Source organism: Cupressus sempervirens, chromosome 6 (genome assembly GCF_028749045.1).
Source record: "Cupressus sempervirens isolate cs-2001-9-10 chromosome 6, ASM2874904v1, whole genome shotgun sequence".
Taxonomy (NCBI): Eukaryota; Viridiplantae; Streptophyta; class Pinopsida; order Cupressales; family Cupressaceae; genus Cupressus; species Cupressus sempervirens.
This window is the reverse complement of record NC_143123.1, coordinates 232,393,929-232,410,961: the sequence shown is the minus strand read 5'-3', so window position 1 is coordinate 232,410,961 and position 17,033 is coordinate 232,393,929.

The window sequence follows — 17,033 nt, the reverse complement described above, 5'->3', positions numbered from 1 at the left end:
AAAGTACAAGAAATTGAGATGAGCTGAGATGTAGGTTGGTGAAGAGAAGGGGCTGAATTAGCTCAAACTCTCACTATGGGAGAATGATAAAGGAGAATCAGATGCAAAAGAGGAAGCAAGCTTAAGACTTTAGGGAAGGTGGAGGATAAAGGAGCAGAGCGCTTATAAAAGGAATCCATGGTAGGGAGATGGATGATAGAATGATAAAGCTGATGCAATAGGATTTCAAAGAGTCAGACTGGCGGAAGATGGGTTTCGGAGATCCCTAGGACTAGGATTGTGGATCTCGAAAGATGAGGCTTGGTGGATTGATTTGATTGGTGGATCCCTAAGACTAGGATTGTGGATCCCTAAAGCTAAGCGTGAGGAGTGATTCAAAGAGATACTGATGCATAAGCTGGGGTAGGAGCGATAGATGTAGGATATGGATGGAGGATAATGGAGATGAAGGGAATCCATTGAAGCTTTTTGAAAGGGGGGATACTTCAAAGAGAAGTACCACCATGTAGTTGAGCACTAGATTTGCTATAGGACTATTGGTTAATTGCCAGGGTTACCAAGAACATCAAGGCCTTTTTACCAACCGTCCAGAGGACTGACGAACTGACTCAAAACAAACACACAAAGATTGCCCCAGTATCACACATGAATCCTAGAGGAAGCAGCGTGGAAACGACACTAGGTAACCCACAAGAAAAAAAAGAAAACAAGCAAAAGACCTGATCAAGACCTTACACTCTAATTGCCCCATTCACAGCATACCATGATATGGAAGATTGTGGCAACCTTGAGGAGGGAACAAGGAGATTTCTTGGAAAAGATATTTCAAGACCCAAAAGGGAAGATCCCAAATCAAAAGAAAGCGAAAATCCAAAAGAGAACTGTTTGCCAATGAGATGGGTAGGACGAGGTACTAAGAGACCAAGATCAGACATGAGAAAAGATATATCCTGCAAGGATCTATTAGAGAGCACCTAAGCTGATGGATCTGGACGAGTGATGCGTCTGGCAAGCTGAACTAAGAAGGATAACACTTTGGTGATAGGAGATCTAGCTAAAGGATGCATTGGAATATCTAATCAAAGTGTGCGATGTGTGCAAGATGTTGACCAAGGATGAACTAACACGAAAGTTGGATAGATACAATGATACTAAGCTAAAGAGGATGTACAAGCTGACAGACCAAGATATGTTACAAATGTACAAGTTTGTTCATGTTTTGGTTTTTTGTGAGATGGAAATGTTTGTGAAGGATGGGATGTCTATAATAGTTGATAGGTGGATAGGTAGATGGTTGGTGAAAAGCTTAAGGAAAATGGGATTCTGTGTGTGCATGTGATAGGATACATGCTAGGATACAAGATTATTTACAAGCTAGAATATGGTACAAGCTTTGGACAAGATTCAAATATATACAAGGTATGGTACAAGATTTACAAGGTATAATACAAGCTTTGGTACAATATTTACAAGCTGTACAGGAGGTATTGACAAGCTCCATCAGATTTTGGATATTTGATTGGAACACCAAGGGAACAAGCAGGTGTTTTATGGGATGGTGGGTGGATGGATGAGCGATGGGATAGTGATAGATAATGGATTAGTCTTTAGCACACAAGGCACCTGAATTACCAGGTTTTCACCAAGGTACCTATCCAAGGTGCTTGAATTGCCAAGTTTTCACCATTGGACACTTATTTCTCTTTACTATTTTTTTTTTTTGTAGTTTTCAAAAGCTGGGTATACCAAGGATCTTCAAGAATAGAACTTCTTGAGATGAATGATGTTAGTGGGATCATTCAAGAGTTCTCCTTCTGGTGTAGATAATTGATAGGCTTCGGAGCCAAAGGAGGCAGTAACCACATAGGGACCAAGCCATGTAGGTTCAAACTTGCCTTTCTTTTCTCGATCTGCTTGGACTTTCATATTTTCTTTGAGGACCATGTCACCTGGCTGAAAGTGTCGTGGGAGCACCATCTTGTTGAAATTCCTTTTGAGACGAGTTTGATAGACTGTGAGATGGTCATAGGCTTGTTGTCTCTTCTCGTCTAAGAGATCTAGCTGGGTGAGTCGAGCTACTCTGTATTCTTCATCTGAGATTTGCCCTCGCAAAGATATGTGTAGTGAGGGAAGTTCAACTTCTATAGGTAATACCGCTTCGACACCATAGACTAGGGAGTATGGAGTTGTGCCTGTGGATGTACGGAAGGAAGTTCGATAGGCCCATAGAGCCAAATTTATTTGAAGGTGCCAATCATGGCCGAAATCATTGACAACTTTCTTTAGGATTTTGAGGAGGGTTTTATTAGTTGCCTCTGCCTAGCCGTTACCTTGTGGGAAATATGGGCTAGAAAAATAGTGATGGATGCGGAGGGAAGTGCATAATTCTTCCATGTTGAGATTTTCAAAGTTACCTCCGTGGTCAATGAAGATGGTGGATGGGATGCCGAAGCGGCAAACAATGTAGTACAAGATGAACTTGGAGACTTGAACTCCTGTAGCTGAGACTAGGGGGACTGCTTCCACCCACTTAGTGAAATAGTCTGTAGCTATTATTATCCATTTATTTCCATCAGATGAGAGAGGTGTGATAGTTCCAACTAGATCAAGGCCCCAACAAGAAAAAGGCCAAGGTGGTGCAATAGGTTGTAGATCCTGTGCTGGAGCGTGCACAAGATTTGCATGCTACTGACATGGGAGACAGTTTCTGACAAAGTCACAAGAGTCTTCTTCAATGGTAGGCCAATAGTAGCCTACTCTAAGGATTTGTCATGCTAGGACAATACCACTCATGTGGGCACCGCAAAGTCCAGAATGTACTTCTTTTAATGCCATCGCGGCCTCATTTTCATCTAAATATCGAGAGAGAGTATCATGATAACCTCGACGATATAGGGTATTGGCTATGATAACATAGCAAGATGATTTTCGAATAAGGTTTTGGCATTGGGTGCATGTGAGGTGAGGGGATATGATACCATCGTTAAGGTAAGCGTGACTTTCATGGTACCAAGGGGATTGGGGACCAACCAAGATACAAACACAGTTTGAATCCTCATTCACATAAGTGGGTGTGAGGAGCTGCTCAACTAAAAATTCATACTGCGTAGTGTCTTGGGGAATTTCCAAGAGCGAGCCAATAGTGGCCATGGCATCTGCTGCTTTATTTTGCATTCGTGGCACTTGTGTAAATTGAAGCTTTATAAAATGCTGGGTCATCTGATCAATTAGCTCTTTGTAGGGTAATAGCTTTTCATCTTTGGTTTGATATTCATTTAAGACTTGTTTGATGATGAGTTGGGAATCACCAAAGACTTGTAACTCAGTGATATTCCATTCTGCAGCTATCTTTAATCCTACTACAAGAGCTTCATATTCTTCTATATTGTTGGTGCTAGGGAATTGTAGCTTGAAGGCTTTTGGAATGTAATCTCCTTGAGGTGTAACTAATAATATTCCTACCCCTGATCCATGAGAGGTGTATGAGCCATCAAAATAAAGCTTCCATGGGGGTTGTTCTTCAATTAGGCAAATATGCTCATTTGGAAATTTTGTGAGCAAAGGATATGCATCTACTAGAGGTGCATCAGCTAGGTGATCTACTATAGCTTGCCCTTTGATTGCCTTTTTGTCCACATACTGGATGTCAAACTCACTTAGTAGCATAACCCATTTGGCTAAATGGACTGTAAGTGTTGTTCTGGAGAGCATATACTTGAGAGGGTCAATCTTGGAGACTAGTTGGATGGTATGACTTAGCATGTAGTGGCGAAGCTTTTGAGTTGATAAAACAACTACCAAACAAGCTTTTTCCATAGGAGTGTAATTGAGTTCATAACCAACTAGGGTTCTACTGATATAGTAGATGGCTCTCTCTCTACTATAAACATCATGTTGTGCTAGAAGTACCCCTAGAGCAGTAGGTGTTGCTGATATATACAAGATCAAGGGACAACCAGGAACTGGTGGAACCAAGATAGGGGGATTGGTGAGATACTACTTGAGCTGATCAAAGCTGCACTGACATAAAAGATCCCACTTGAAGTTCTCATTCTTCTTTAGCAAGTGTGAAAATGGTGTACACTTATCTGCAAGTTGGGAGATGAAGTGTTGGACAGATTGAAGTTTTCCCTGAAGAGAGCGAAGTTGTCGCAGTGTCTGGGGAGGAGGCATTTTTAAGATAGCCTTGACCTTTTTGGGGTCAATCTCTATACCTCGTTTAGAAACTATGAAGCCTAGAAGCTTGCCAGATGTGACCCCAAAGACACACTTCTTGGGATTTAGCATGAGATTATATTGGGCCAACCTATCAAAGACTTTCCCCAGGTCAGCAAGATGATCCATGAAGGTGTGAGATTTGACTAGGATATCATCCACATAATCCTCCAAAATGCTATGGATAAGATCATGAAAAATGGTTGTCATAGCTCTTTGATAGGTAGCCCCAGCATTCTTTAGGCCAAAAGGCATCATGGTGTAGCAAAAGGTTCCCCAAGGGGTAGTGAATGTTGTCTTATGCTGGTCCTCTTCTGCAATCTTGATCTGATTATACCCAAAAAATCCATCCATAAGGGACAGAATTTCATGTCCAGCTGTAAGATCTACAATCATATCTATGTTGGGCAAGGGAAAATCATCCTTTGGACAGGCTTTGTTAAGATCTCTAAAATTAGTGCCGATTCTGATGTCACCGAAAGGCTTAGTGACAGGGACCATGTTGGAGATCCATTCTGAGTCATCGATAGGTCGGATAACCTTAGCAGCTAACATTCTTTCTAGTTCAGCTTTGACTAGTAAGGCCACTTTGGGGTGCATTTTTCTAAGCTTTTGTCTTACGGGCTTGATCTTTGGATCGACTGTAAGATGATGAACTACAAGCTTTGGATCAAGTCCTGGCATGTCCTGATATGACCATGCAAATTGGCCAATGTTCTCTCATAAAACCTCAAAGAGGAGGTCAGCTTGGTCTTGTGATAGGGATGCAACAATGTGAACGATTCTAGGGATCTCTGAAGAACCAATGTTGACTTCTTTAGTATCCTCTATTTGAATAGAAGACACCTCTGGTTGATTATCTTGAGGAGGCAATACTAAATCCTCATGTTCTGCTTGTGGCTCTGGATTTTCTTACTAAGGGGTTCTCTTCGCTGCCTTAGCTAGTCCCAGATTTACCTTAGTTCCAATTTTGGGTGTATCGAAACTAGGTTGGGGATTTTCTCCAAAATACCCCTTGGGATCTAGCTTGTAGATGTAGGCAGAATCTGGCTTTTTCTTCTTATGAGGAGTTTTGGCTCCCATGAATCTTAGAAGCACTTCCTCTAATGCAAACTCATCAATATGTATAACACTTGGTTGGTCCCAATCTATGAGTTGTGGATGAGCAAGTGGTAGGTCAATGAGATGGATGAATAGTTCTCAGAGAATAGAGTCTCCTAGGAAGATTTGGTCTGGGATATCATCGTAGGCTCTCTTTTCAACTTCCTCAGGAATATCTTCTATTTCGACAAGGTCGTGGTGGATGTTCGAAAAAGCATGACCATTCTCATTGGTGCCCCCAGTTGTGGGTATGCCAAAGCCAAGTCCTGACTTCGTTTCCCAATTATGTGCTTCAATGGGGCACTGCATGCCCCTTTCTTCTAGTCCTAGTCCACCTCCTTGATAGTTCCATTTTTCAGTGATGAGCTTATGTTGTTGGGGATAATTTTGGCTGAAGTGATCAAGGCGTGCTTGATTTTTTGGAGGTGCATCCTTATGTAACCAATTGTTGATATCTGGAGTGAGCTCTTCATGAAGAGGGGTTTTTGAGGACACAAAGGTGGTTGGGCCAAACTGTTTGTATCGAGGAGGTGGAATCTCCCTAGCTTTGTGATATGTCAGTCGTCCATGGGTATGTGGATCAAGTGGGATTGCTCCGACAGCAAATGCATCTGACAGACTATATTCTCCACAACCTTTGTTGTTGATCTTTACGGTAGATAGGGTGGAGGCGAGGATGGTTTTTGCGTCATTACAAGTGTGAGATGAGCTGGCAATGGATGTACTGATGTCTATTCTAGGGCAATGGTTTGTATATGAAGCTTCAACCACATTGCAATAAGCAAAGGGTTCTGGATCGGCATGGATGGTTACCTCAGTGCCCTGATGCAGAAATTTGATGCACTGATGGTAGGTGGATGGAATGGCCTTCATAGCATGAATCCGTCGGGCGACCGAGGAGGATGTTAAATGGTAGGTTTAGATCAACAACATGGAAAACTGTCTCTTAGATGACTAGCCCAACCTTGATTGGTAGCAAAATAGTCCCTTCTGTGGTCCTTTCCAAGTTGTCATAAGCTTTGATGGTCATAACCTCATTGATCATATATGCCTCAGTATACCCAGCTTGTTTTATAAATTTTCCCACTGGGCATGCCAAAATGTAGAACAAGAATTTTAGTGTGCAAATGTTCAAGGCTGATCCATTATCTATCATTACTCTTTTCATGGAAATATTGGATACCATGATGGCTATGCGAAGCGGAAGGGTGTGATCTGGCTCAACCGCGGGTATGTCAGTGGGTTTGAAAGATAGGGCACATGAGGATGAAAGGTGTCCAACAAGATTACAAAAATCAGTAGCATTGATATCAAAAGGGACACGAGATTCTATGAGAGCACTGTCAAGGATGTCTTTGTACACAGGACTAGTGCGGAGAAGGTCTAAAATGGATATTTGGGCTGGCATGTTCCCAAGGTGTTCCAAGATATTGTACTGGCTTTTTGATGGAGCTGATGGTGTTGATGAAACTGGTGGGCCTGTGATGTTAAATTGCGCTCTTTGAGTGGTGACCGCACACTCATTGTCTGGTCCTCGGATATTGATAAAATTGACAAAAGGCTCTTTCTTAGATATACAACCTATAAAGCTACCATAGTCTATATAGGATGAAGTGTGGTCATTGTTCTTCCCATGCTGTTGGTTTGGCTGGCAGTTGTTGGTGTTGTTTTGGATAGGTGCTTTTCTAGGATTTTGGTTATTGTGTGGAGGAAAAGCATTTTGATAAATCTATAAGCCTGCATTGAGAGAGGTTTGGGCACCAACAGTGATTTCCTTCCGATCAATGAGGTCTTGCACATAGTCTTTCAGTTTCATGCATCTGAGGGTGGTGTGACCGTTTACCCTATGGAACTTGCAATACTCATTGTCCTTGTACCATGCAGCTTTGGATTGGCTTGGATCAATTTGCTGGGTAGGAGGAAATTTGATGAGGTTTTCCTTAGCCAATTTCTCAAAAATAACATCCAATGGCTCACCATGGGGTGTATAGTTTCTAGGTGTAGGTTGGAATCTGGGCTTTTGCCCTGTAGCTACATTGATGGCATTAGCTTGATTGTTAGACCCTTGAAAGTTGGGTCTTGTATTGTGGTTTTGATAGCTTTGGTTATTTCGTTGTTGGTAATTGATAGCTTGTTGGTTGTTTGTTTGATATGGTGGGTTAGACTGGTTTTGAGAAAGACCAACGATATTCACATGTCTGGTGTCAGTAACCCCATCTGTTGCAACATACTTGTTTTTGTGTCAATACCTAGACTTGTCATTAGAATTTGATTGATTTTGGTTGGCCTCTTTGTAAATATTTACCACACCATCTTTGATGAGTCCTGGCTCAAGGATCATTCCTTTCTCTTTGATGTCCTTATAGGTCTACAAACAGTTCATGGTCATGTGGTGAGCCAAGCTAGGATGTGCATTATCAATAAACATTTTCACCACATGGCATTCTGGCAAGGTGCAAGATATGCAGGTGGTAAGGGTTTGCCATCTTTGTAGGTATTCGGTGAGGCTTTCTCCACCTTTTTTCTTGGTGTGGACAAGATCAACTATTGATAGCTTTGTTTCAACAAGATGGGCATATTGGGCTACAAATGCTTCAGATAATTTAGCAAAGTTTTTAATTATGCCATAGGGGATTCTATAAAACCATTCAAGAGCTGGTCCAGCCAAGCTTTTGGGAAAAAGGTGCAAGAGGAAGACATCATTGTATGCCACGTCCTGGAAATGCATGTAAAATTCTTTGATATGTGTGATAGGGTCTCCTTTTCCTCTGAATTTGTCAAATTTAGGTACCTCAAAGTGTTTGGGAAATGGTGTCATGGTAATGGCTCTATCAAATGGGTAAGGACACACATTCTCAAACTTGAATGTCTTTGGATCATTCCCTTCTTGGATGGCTTTCAGAGCTGTCTTCATTTGCTCCCATTCTGAATTGATAGGTGATGGCTAGGGTGCCCCCAATGTAGGAGTGCCTTGAGGTAGGTATGTGCTGGATGGGGCCATTGAATATGGATGGTTATGAGGGATTTGCTGATAGGGATTGTACATTGTTTGGGCAGCTGCATGGTGGATGATGGGTTGTTGAGGGGGAGGTGGTGCATATTGCTGCATGTGCTGCGAGGCTTGCTATTGATATGGGATTTGAGGTTGGGATTGAGAAACATAAGCTAGCTGTGGGATGGATTGCTTTGTGGAGGTAAGGTACAAGATGGTTGTGAGGTTTGAGGAAAGGATCGGGGGGCTTGTGGGTTTTGACCAATATATGTGGGTTATGCCCCCATTTGGGATGGTATCTACAAATAATTGGTGGTTGGCTGGGGTGGTGGATTACCTCCTAGAAGTGGCATTGAAAAGTAGTTGGTAATTGGAGGTAATGGATTAGTTGGTGGTGGAGGTGGTGGGAATTGAAAGCTTGGGAATGGAACTGATGGGGTTTGATAGCTTTGTGGCTGGATTTGGAAGCTTGGTAGAGTGGTGGTGGGAGCTGGGGTCACTTGGGAGCTTGGTAGAAGATTGGCAGTAGCTTGTGGGTTTTGATAGCTTTGTGGAGTGAAGGTAGTAGCTTGTGGATTTGTGGCTGGTGGTATTGAGCTCCCAAGACTTAATGGAAATGATGGGATTGTACTTTGGGTTGTGGTGAACAAGCTGGGGGAAATGAAAGGGTGATTACTTGGCCCCATGGGTGGCATCCCTGTTGTATATTGCTGAGGTTGGCCAAAGATGCTAGCACTAATTTGGGAGATGGGTGGATTTGGAAGGCTAGGTGTGGGAGTAGTAGCAATAGTGAAGGGGGTGAACGGTGAGGTGTTTTGAGTAAAGGGGGTTTGGAGCAGAGAGGTATGAACCAAGGATAGAGTGGTGGTGGTTGGGTTGGCTTGCGACATGGAGATTTCAACTTGGGTGGATGATGGTATGTTTGGCTCTGTTGGGTCATATGGACTGGTTGGAGGCTCTTCTTTTGGAATATATTGAGGATAATTTGGATCATAAGAGCCTATGGGTGGTGGCAGCTGCCCAAACAATGGGTGAGATGGATTTGATAATTGAGGGGGTCTTCCAAAGTCAAAGGTTCCTACATTTTCCCTTCAAAAATTAGCCATGATTGTCTCTTTGTTTTTGTCTATAATGGCATTTACCAATACTGCATTTCCTGGTTGGTTCATGAAAGCTTCAATGTTAGTAGGTGATGGCATAGCTTGCTCTAGGCTGAAGGATGGCTGAGTGCTCAAGGGGGGTGAGGCTATTTGATCCAAATGATAGGGCTCCATTGCTTCTTTCTTTTTGGCTAAGCGAGTGACGGGTGGCATAAAAAATGCTCCTAGGGATCAGATGCAATAATGCTGATGGATGCAAAAGGGGGAAGGCTTTTCTATGCAAATGATTTCCTAGGTTGAGGCAAAGCTATATGAAAAAACCTAAGGAGGATTGGGTTGGGGATTCTAACTTCAAAGATATGTTGTCAAAGCACAAAAGGTCCGCTTTCCTATGTGCAAGCTTGGTGGTGATTGTGTTAACTTAAGGATAGACTGATGATCCTTTAGGAAGAACACGAGATTGACCACTTGTGGATCCCAACCTTTAGCTCAAGGTGATGAGGGATAACAAGTGACAAAGCTAGATTACCCTAGACAAAGCTCTGTCAAAGGGATAACCTTGATGAGATTGGTGGATTTGGAAGATTTTAGGAATGGAAAACTTTTAGCAAGGTGACAACAATTTTGAAAGCTTAGATGTGCAAAATTTCGATTACTGGCTAGATGGTATGATTCTAAATGAGATGGATGAGCTAATAATGCTTAAGGGGATAACCTAAGATGGCTGGCTTTTCTACAAAGATGACTATAAAGTGAAGCTTATCCAAGAAGATGTGGAGAAACAAGGGTGTCTAATCATAGAAATCATGCCTAGTTGGTAAGGCATAAGCAGGATTAACTCCTGGATGTTGGCTAAATTTGATGATGTGCTCTAACCAGGCCTCTTGAAGTGCTTCGTCGGTAGATTTGTCCTTTACTTTGTGGAGTTTGGCAATTTGTGGGCTTGGTGTTATTTCTTTTCTCTTGGCTGAAAGTTCTTGGTATGCTAGAGATGGCTTGAGTTTGACCTTGTGAAACTTCTGTTTGGGTTTGGGTTGTTCCGACATAAATTCCTGAATTTTCTTGGCTTTGGGAAAAATCTCAGTTGTTTTGCTTCAACTTGTTCAACTTCCAAAATAGGTAGTGACTACGCTAAGTGTTCCCTAAGCTAGGATTGACCAAGTTTGGCAAACATTCATTCAACAAGTAAAATAAAAACAAGCAATAGATAGGAACACCCAGATAGAAGTTTGTGGTTCTCAGAATGTGATACTTGCGCCAAGGAGTGTGTATGTTCTACAAATGTTTCAATCAGTCACTCCAAACACATTAACATCCTAGATGGTTTTCTGCAAGGCTGACAATTGGTTTAGCTAGGGAGTCCTCGATATACGCAAGGTACGTGAGGCCCAAATTCGTAGATGAGACCAAAAGGATGTCACACAGCCGAGAGGAGCGGTAACCCACTTCTCCTCTTTCACTTCTCAAGGGTATAAAGTTCCTTGAGGCTTAGCCTGAATGACAAAATCTTGATCCCAAGAGAGGTGTCTTTTGATTCACCTCCTGATTCTTATACTCTGCCAGAACGCTGGAGTTGAGGTCGTCCAAGGGGTGATGAAATCCCCAAGCAGGCCTCCTAAAAAGAAACAAGGTTTTGGATCCTAATCTTATGCACCCAAGATGGCCTCGAAAGACGACAAGGGGAGAGAAGACTTGGATGACCTTGGGCTAAAAAAAATGCTTGTTCTTTTACCAACCGACTCTTATGTGTGCTAATCTAGACTTTGCAAGCACTCATGTTTAAGAGACAATGTTCAATTCCAACTTGAAGCACCAAAAAAAGTAAATCGATCAAAAAATGCAAACAATAAGAAGAGTTAGGGTCAACAAAAGCAAACTCACGTGCCCGAAGGCCCTCCATGTCAAGTATTGATTAATTTTCTTTAAGGCATTCAAGATTGAGTGTGAGTTTGTTTTAAGCTCAAAACAAAAGTGTGTGAGATTTGATTTCAAGCGCGCGCCCGGAGGCTCTCCACATTAGTTGTTGTTCAATTTTAGTGCCCAAACTTGAAGTGTGATCGATTTAATCTAGAGTTTTGGCCATTTAAGAATTTTGATAAAGTTAAAGCAAACGTTCAAAGACCAAGTGAGTGAGTTAGATTGTGGAACATTTAACACCTTTTTCAATTAGACCCATCCCCATAAATGGCGCTGAGATTGCAACCAATGGTTAATATTTGATGGGTGATTAGAAAAGAGGTGAGTCCAAGGAACTACTCAAATTGATTTTTTTAAATTTGTATTTTAACTTAACAAAGTTTCTTAAATGTCCAAAAATCAAACTTTACCTAGATTACATGTGGAAAAGAGATTTGTTTTGTTCAATTTTAAAAGCTCCAAATGAAGTGTTTGATATTGCAATGGTTAATTGATCCTTGGCATTCAAGATTGGATTTGTTTTTTTAAGCATGCATTCCAAAGAAAGTTGATTTTAATCCATGACATTCAAGAGTGTGTTTTGAGCAACATTCATTCAATGGAAAATGTGTTTAACCATTCAAGTTCATTTTTTTAGCAACATGCATTCAAAGACAAATGGTTAAACATTTAAGTTCATTTTTTAGCAACATGAAAACCTGCAAGAAACATGGTTAGTGGTTCCATATGTGCTCCAACCTGCAATGAGACAAAAAAAAGCAATTTAGTTAGTTAGCCAAAATTTTCAAAAATGAGAGCTTAACTATGGGAAAAAAATTTTTAACTTTTTTTGCTGTTTTTTCTACGCATAAAAATGCTTAAAATGGTCTAAATCCTATGGAACCACTAAAAGTGCAGAAATAAATATTTTAAAATAGAAATGCAACATAAGCAGGCAGAGACGACAGTCTATCAAGCGGAGATGTCAAAATACGAAGACGCAAAAATACAAAGGCGCTAGTATTCGAAGACGACAGAACAGATTTGCGGCACAAAAAATAGGTGACAAGTAGAGACGCCGATTTGCGTAGATGTGAATTTTCGTAGACGATGATTTGGATTGGTAGTGGCAGAGACGTCGATTTGCGCAGATGCGGATTTTCACAGACGTCAATTTGCGCAGACGTGGATATTCGTAGACGTCAATTTGTGCAGATGTCGATTTGCACAGACGCAGATTTTCACAGACAGAACAGGTTGTAGATGCCAAGACTGCGCGAAAAAAGTTGAAAAACGTGAATTCTTTTTTAGATGGTATTTCTTCTTCCTAAGTGCGTTCTTTAACCTGCAAAAACAAGCAAAACACCCTCACAATGCACTCAAACAACAACAAACATTAGATGGTTAAAAAAATGACATATAGATGAAAATAGATGATTAAATGACCCATAGTGGGCTCCCACCAGGCGTGCCAAAATGTAGAACAAGAATTTTAGTGTGCAAAGAACATCAATAAATAAAGTAAACATTCACAAACCAAAAAACTAAATTCACATATATGCTTAGACAAAGAAAGCAAACAAGAAGTGCAAACCTCACAAGAGAAAACACTCCATGCTTTCTTGATTCTGTAGATGTGTCCTTTTGCTGTGGATGTATGCTCAAGATGCTCAAAAGCTGCTTCAATGGAGATGGGTAATGGAAAATTGGTAGCTTTGTGAGCTCTCAATTTGGCATTATAAGGGTATGAGTATGGCTTTTGGCTCTCAAAAGGGCATGGTAACTTTAGCTCAAAGATTGTTGATGAAATGGCTTGAGATGGGATTCAATTTATAGGCTAAGGGGTAGAGGGATGGAGGGCTTAGATGCAAGGATGGATGAAGGCTTAAGGAGGGCTAGGATGCACTCAAAGGAGAGCACATGGATTGTGCTTGTTTAGCACCAACGGGAAGGTGACACTTGTCACAAGGAGGATGAGTGTGAGAGGGTAGGGTAAAGGGTTGGTTAAAGGCATGATGAGTAGGGTTGAGTATGTAAGAGGGATGTAAGAGGAATGAGTGTGGAAGAGGGAAGAGTGTGGAAGATGGGTGTAAGAGTCATGAGTGGGCTTGTAAGAGTCTTTTATGTTTTGTAAGAGCACTCATGACTTAGTGGTTGGGTTTTTTGAGGGGAGACTTTGGTTTGGATTAGGAAAGTCTTAAACTTGTTTAAGTAATGTGACAACATTAGGGGGTAGATTAGGCTTGGGTTTAGGATTAGATTAGGGATGTTAGAGATGTGCAAGTGGATGGCATTAATGAGGGTGGGTGAGTTAGTGGCTAAGCTTGGTTAGTATGGGTGGATGGGGTGGATTAGGCTAAATGGAGGATTAGAGATAGGTTAGGGGTTTTTGAATTTGAGGATTTCATTTATCAAATAGATTTATTTAATAAATGGGGATTTTTGGAATTAGATAGGAGAAAAGGATTTAATTGATAAATAATAGATTATTTGATTTATCAATTAGGACTATAGATGATTAATTAAATTAATCAACTAGGGATGGCAAATGATTAATTAAATAATAATTTAATTAATGATGCCTTTAGATATGGCTAAATTAGATTACCAAAGTAGTGTAATCAAATTTAGGTGTTTACAATAACTGCTTAAACCAAACAATGTTGGAACAGTTTACTGCTACAACAACATACTCTGCCTCTACTGTAGATTGGGATGTACAATTTTTCTTTTTGCTTGTCCAAGAAACCAATCTCTTTCCAAGAAAGAATGCTCCTCCACTTGTGCTTTCTCTATCATCAAGATTCCTTGCCCAATCAGCATCAGTAAAAACTTTCAAATCCAAATTACCTCCACATTTGTACCATAGTCCATAATCTTCAGTTCCTTTCAAATATCTCATTATTCTCTTGATTCCCATTAGGTGAGTTTCTCTTGGTTTTTCTGAAAATCTTGCAACAATACCAACTGCAAGAGCAATATCTGGCCTGGTATGAACTACATACTACAACTTTCCAATCATAGATCTATACAATGTTTGATCTACTTCTTTGGATTCATCATCTTTGGTAAGTTTCAATCCAGTACACATAGGAGTTCCAACAGGTTTACAGTCCTCCATACCAAACTTTTTCAATATCTCCTTGATGTATTTTGATTGAGTAATGAAAATTCCATTCTTATTTTGTTGAATTTGAAGACCAACAAAATTTTTTATTTCACCAAACATAGACATTTCAAATTCCTTGTTCATTTCTTCTGAAAATTCTTTGCAAAGATCATCATTCCCTATGAAAATAGTATAATCTACAAATATTTCTACCAAGACAATCTTATTATATGATCCTTCCTTTATATACAAGCTACTATTATCATTAGTTCTTTGAAAATCAATCTAAATAAGATAGTTATGCAATCTTTCATACCATGCTCTAGGGGCTTGTTTCAGACCATGTAGTGCCTTGTGTAATTTGCAGACCATGTTCCTTTTATCTGGATCAACAAAACCTTCAGGTTGTTCAATGTAAACCTCTTCATCTAGTATTCCATTGAGGAATGCTGACTTGACATCCATCTGATAAACTTTGAATCCTTTGTGAGCAGCATATGCAAGTAAGGTTTTGACTCCTTCCTATCTTGCAACAGGAGCTAAAGTTTCCCCATAATCTATGCCTTCTTCTTGAGAGTATCCTTTGCATACCAATCTAGCTTTGTTTCTGGATACCTTACCATCTTCAGTCAACTTGTTTCTAAATACCCACTTGGTTCCAATTATATTCTTATCTTCAGGCTTGGGTACAAGAGTCCATGTCTTGTTCTTCTTTATCTGTTCTATTTCCTCATTCATTGCCTCAATCCAACTATCATTTGCCAATGCATCTTTAATACTTCTAGGTTCAAAATCAGCAAGTAAACAAGTATTTTTCAACTTACTTCTTGTCAGAGTTCCTTCAGATTTGTCTCCAATGATCTGATCTGGTGTATGATGTCTTCTGACATATTTAGCTAATACAAGTTTTTTACCTCTTGAATGAGTTTCATTGATATCTGCTTGTGCTTCAATTTCATGTTCAGGTTGTTCTGGCTTGGTTGCTTCAGACTCAGTAGATACTTGGTTGGTAGTGTCTGAATGTTGGTGTGGATCAATTTGAACTATTTGCAACTTGGTTACTAAAGACTCAGGAGTTGAGGATTCTTGAGTGAACAGTATACTTGGTATAGTATCTGGTTCAATGTAAACAAATCTCTTGTAGTCTTCAAGTATCTTTTTGCTTTCTTCTTCTGATTTGTCTACAAACTCATCAACTTTCACATGTGCACTTTCTATGACTTTGTGAGTGGATAGATTTAAACATCTATATGCTTTGCTTTTGCAAGAATATCCCAAAAATATTCCTTCATCACCTTTAACATCAAATTTTCCTTTTCTAGATTCTTTCAAAATATAAAATTTGCTTCCAAATACTTTCACATAACTTACATTGGGTTTGTAGCCATACAATAATTCATAGGGAGTCTTGAATGAGTCCTTCTTCAACTGTACTCGATTTAAGGTATGAACTGCAGTGCTGATGGCTTCCTTCTAGTATTTGATAGCAATATTTTTTTCTATCGTCAGGGTTCTTGCATAATCCATAATGGATCTGTTTCTTCTTTCAGCTATTCCATTTTGTTCTGGAGTTCCTGGTGCTGAAACCTGTCTTTTAATACCTCTTTCAATGCAGAAGTTATTGAATTCATGTGAAGTGAATTCACCACCTCTGTCTGACCTTAAACATTTCAGCCTTTTTCCTGTTTCTTTTTCTACTCTTGCCAAATACCATTTGAATTTCTCAAATGCTTCTGATTTATTCCTTAGATACATGACAGTCATCATTCTTGAATAGTCATCAACAAAAATAATGAAAAAATTTTCTTCAATATAGCTTTCTATTCCAATGGGTCCACATAAATCAGTATGCACAATTTCTAATATATCTTCAGGCTGATAGTTTTTACCTTTAAAACTAGTCTTTCCCATTTTACCAATCTAACAATTCTTGCATAGACCAACCTCAGGTTTCTTAATGTTAGGAATGCCTCTTACTTTCTTGAATTTTCTTATTTTTACCAAATTATCAAAATTGACATGACACAACTTTTTATGCCATAACCAACTCTCTTCAATTTGAGCAATAAAACATGAGCATTTACCAAGTTCTAGATAGAACAAGTTACCTTTAGTTTGGGTGCCAGATCCTATCAGTTTTCCTTGCTCATTCAATAGTCTTGCCTTTCCATGCATGAATTCCACCTTGAATCCAGTATTTAGTAACTGTGCAACACTTAGCAAATTATGTTTGAGACCTTCAACCCAATAGGCATTATTACATATAAGTTCTTTGGATAGACAGATTCTTCCTCTTCCTTTTATGAAATGAGGTTCATTATTACCAAACCTTACACCGCCACAATCATAGTCTTCAAACTGATCAAACATAGTTTTATCACCAGTCATATGATGTGAGCAACCGCTGTCTATAATCCATGTATCATTCTTACTTACATGAGAGATAAGAGCCATTTTATCTTCGTCATCACTATCAGAGTCATCTTTAATAGCAATATAAACAATTTCAGCCTCACTATTATCAGAATCCTTAGAATTTTCAGCCATGAAACATGATTTCTTACCTTTGTTCTTGGATGATTTAAAGTCTTTCTTGCCATTCCATTTGTGATCTTTCTTT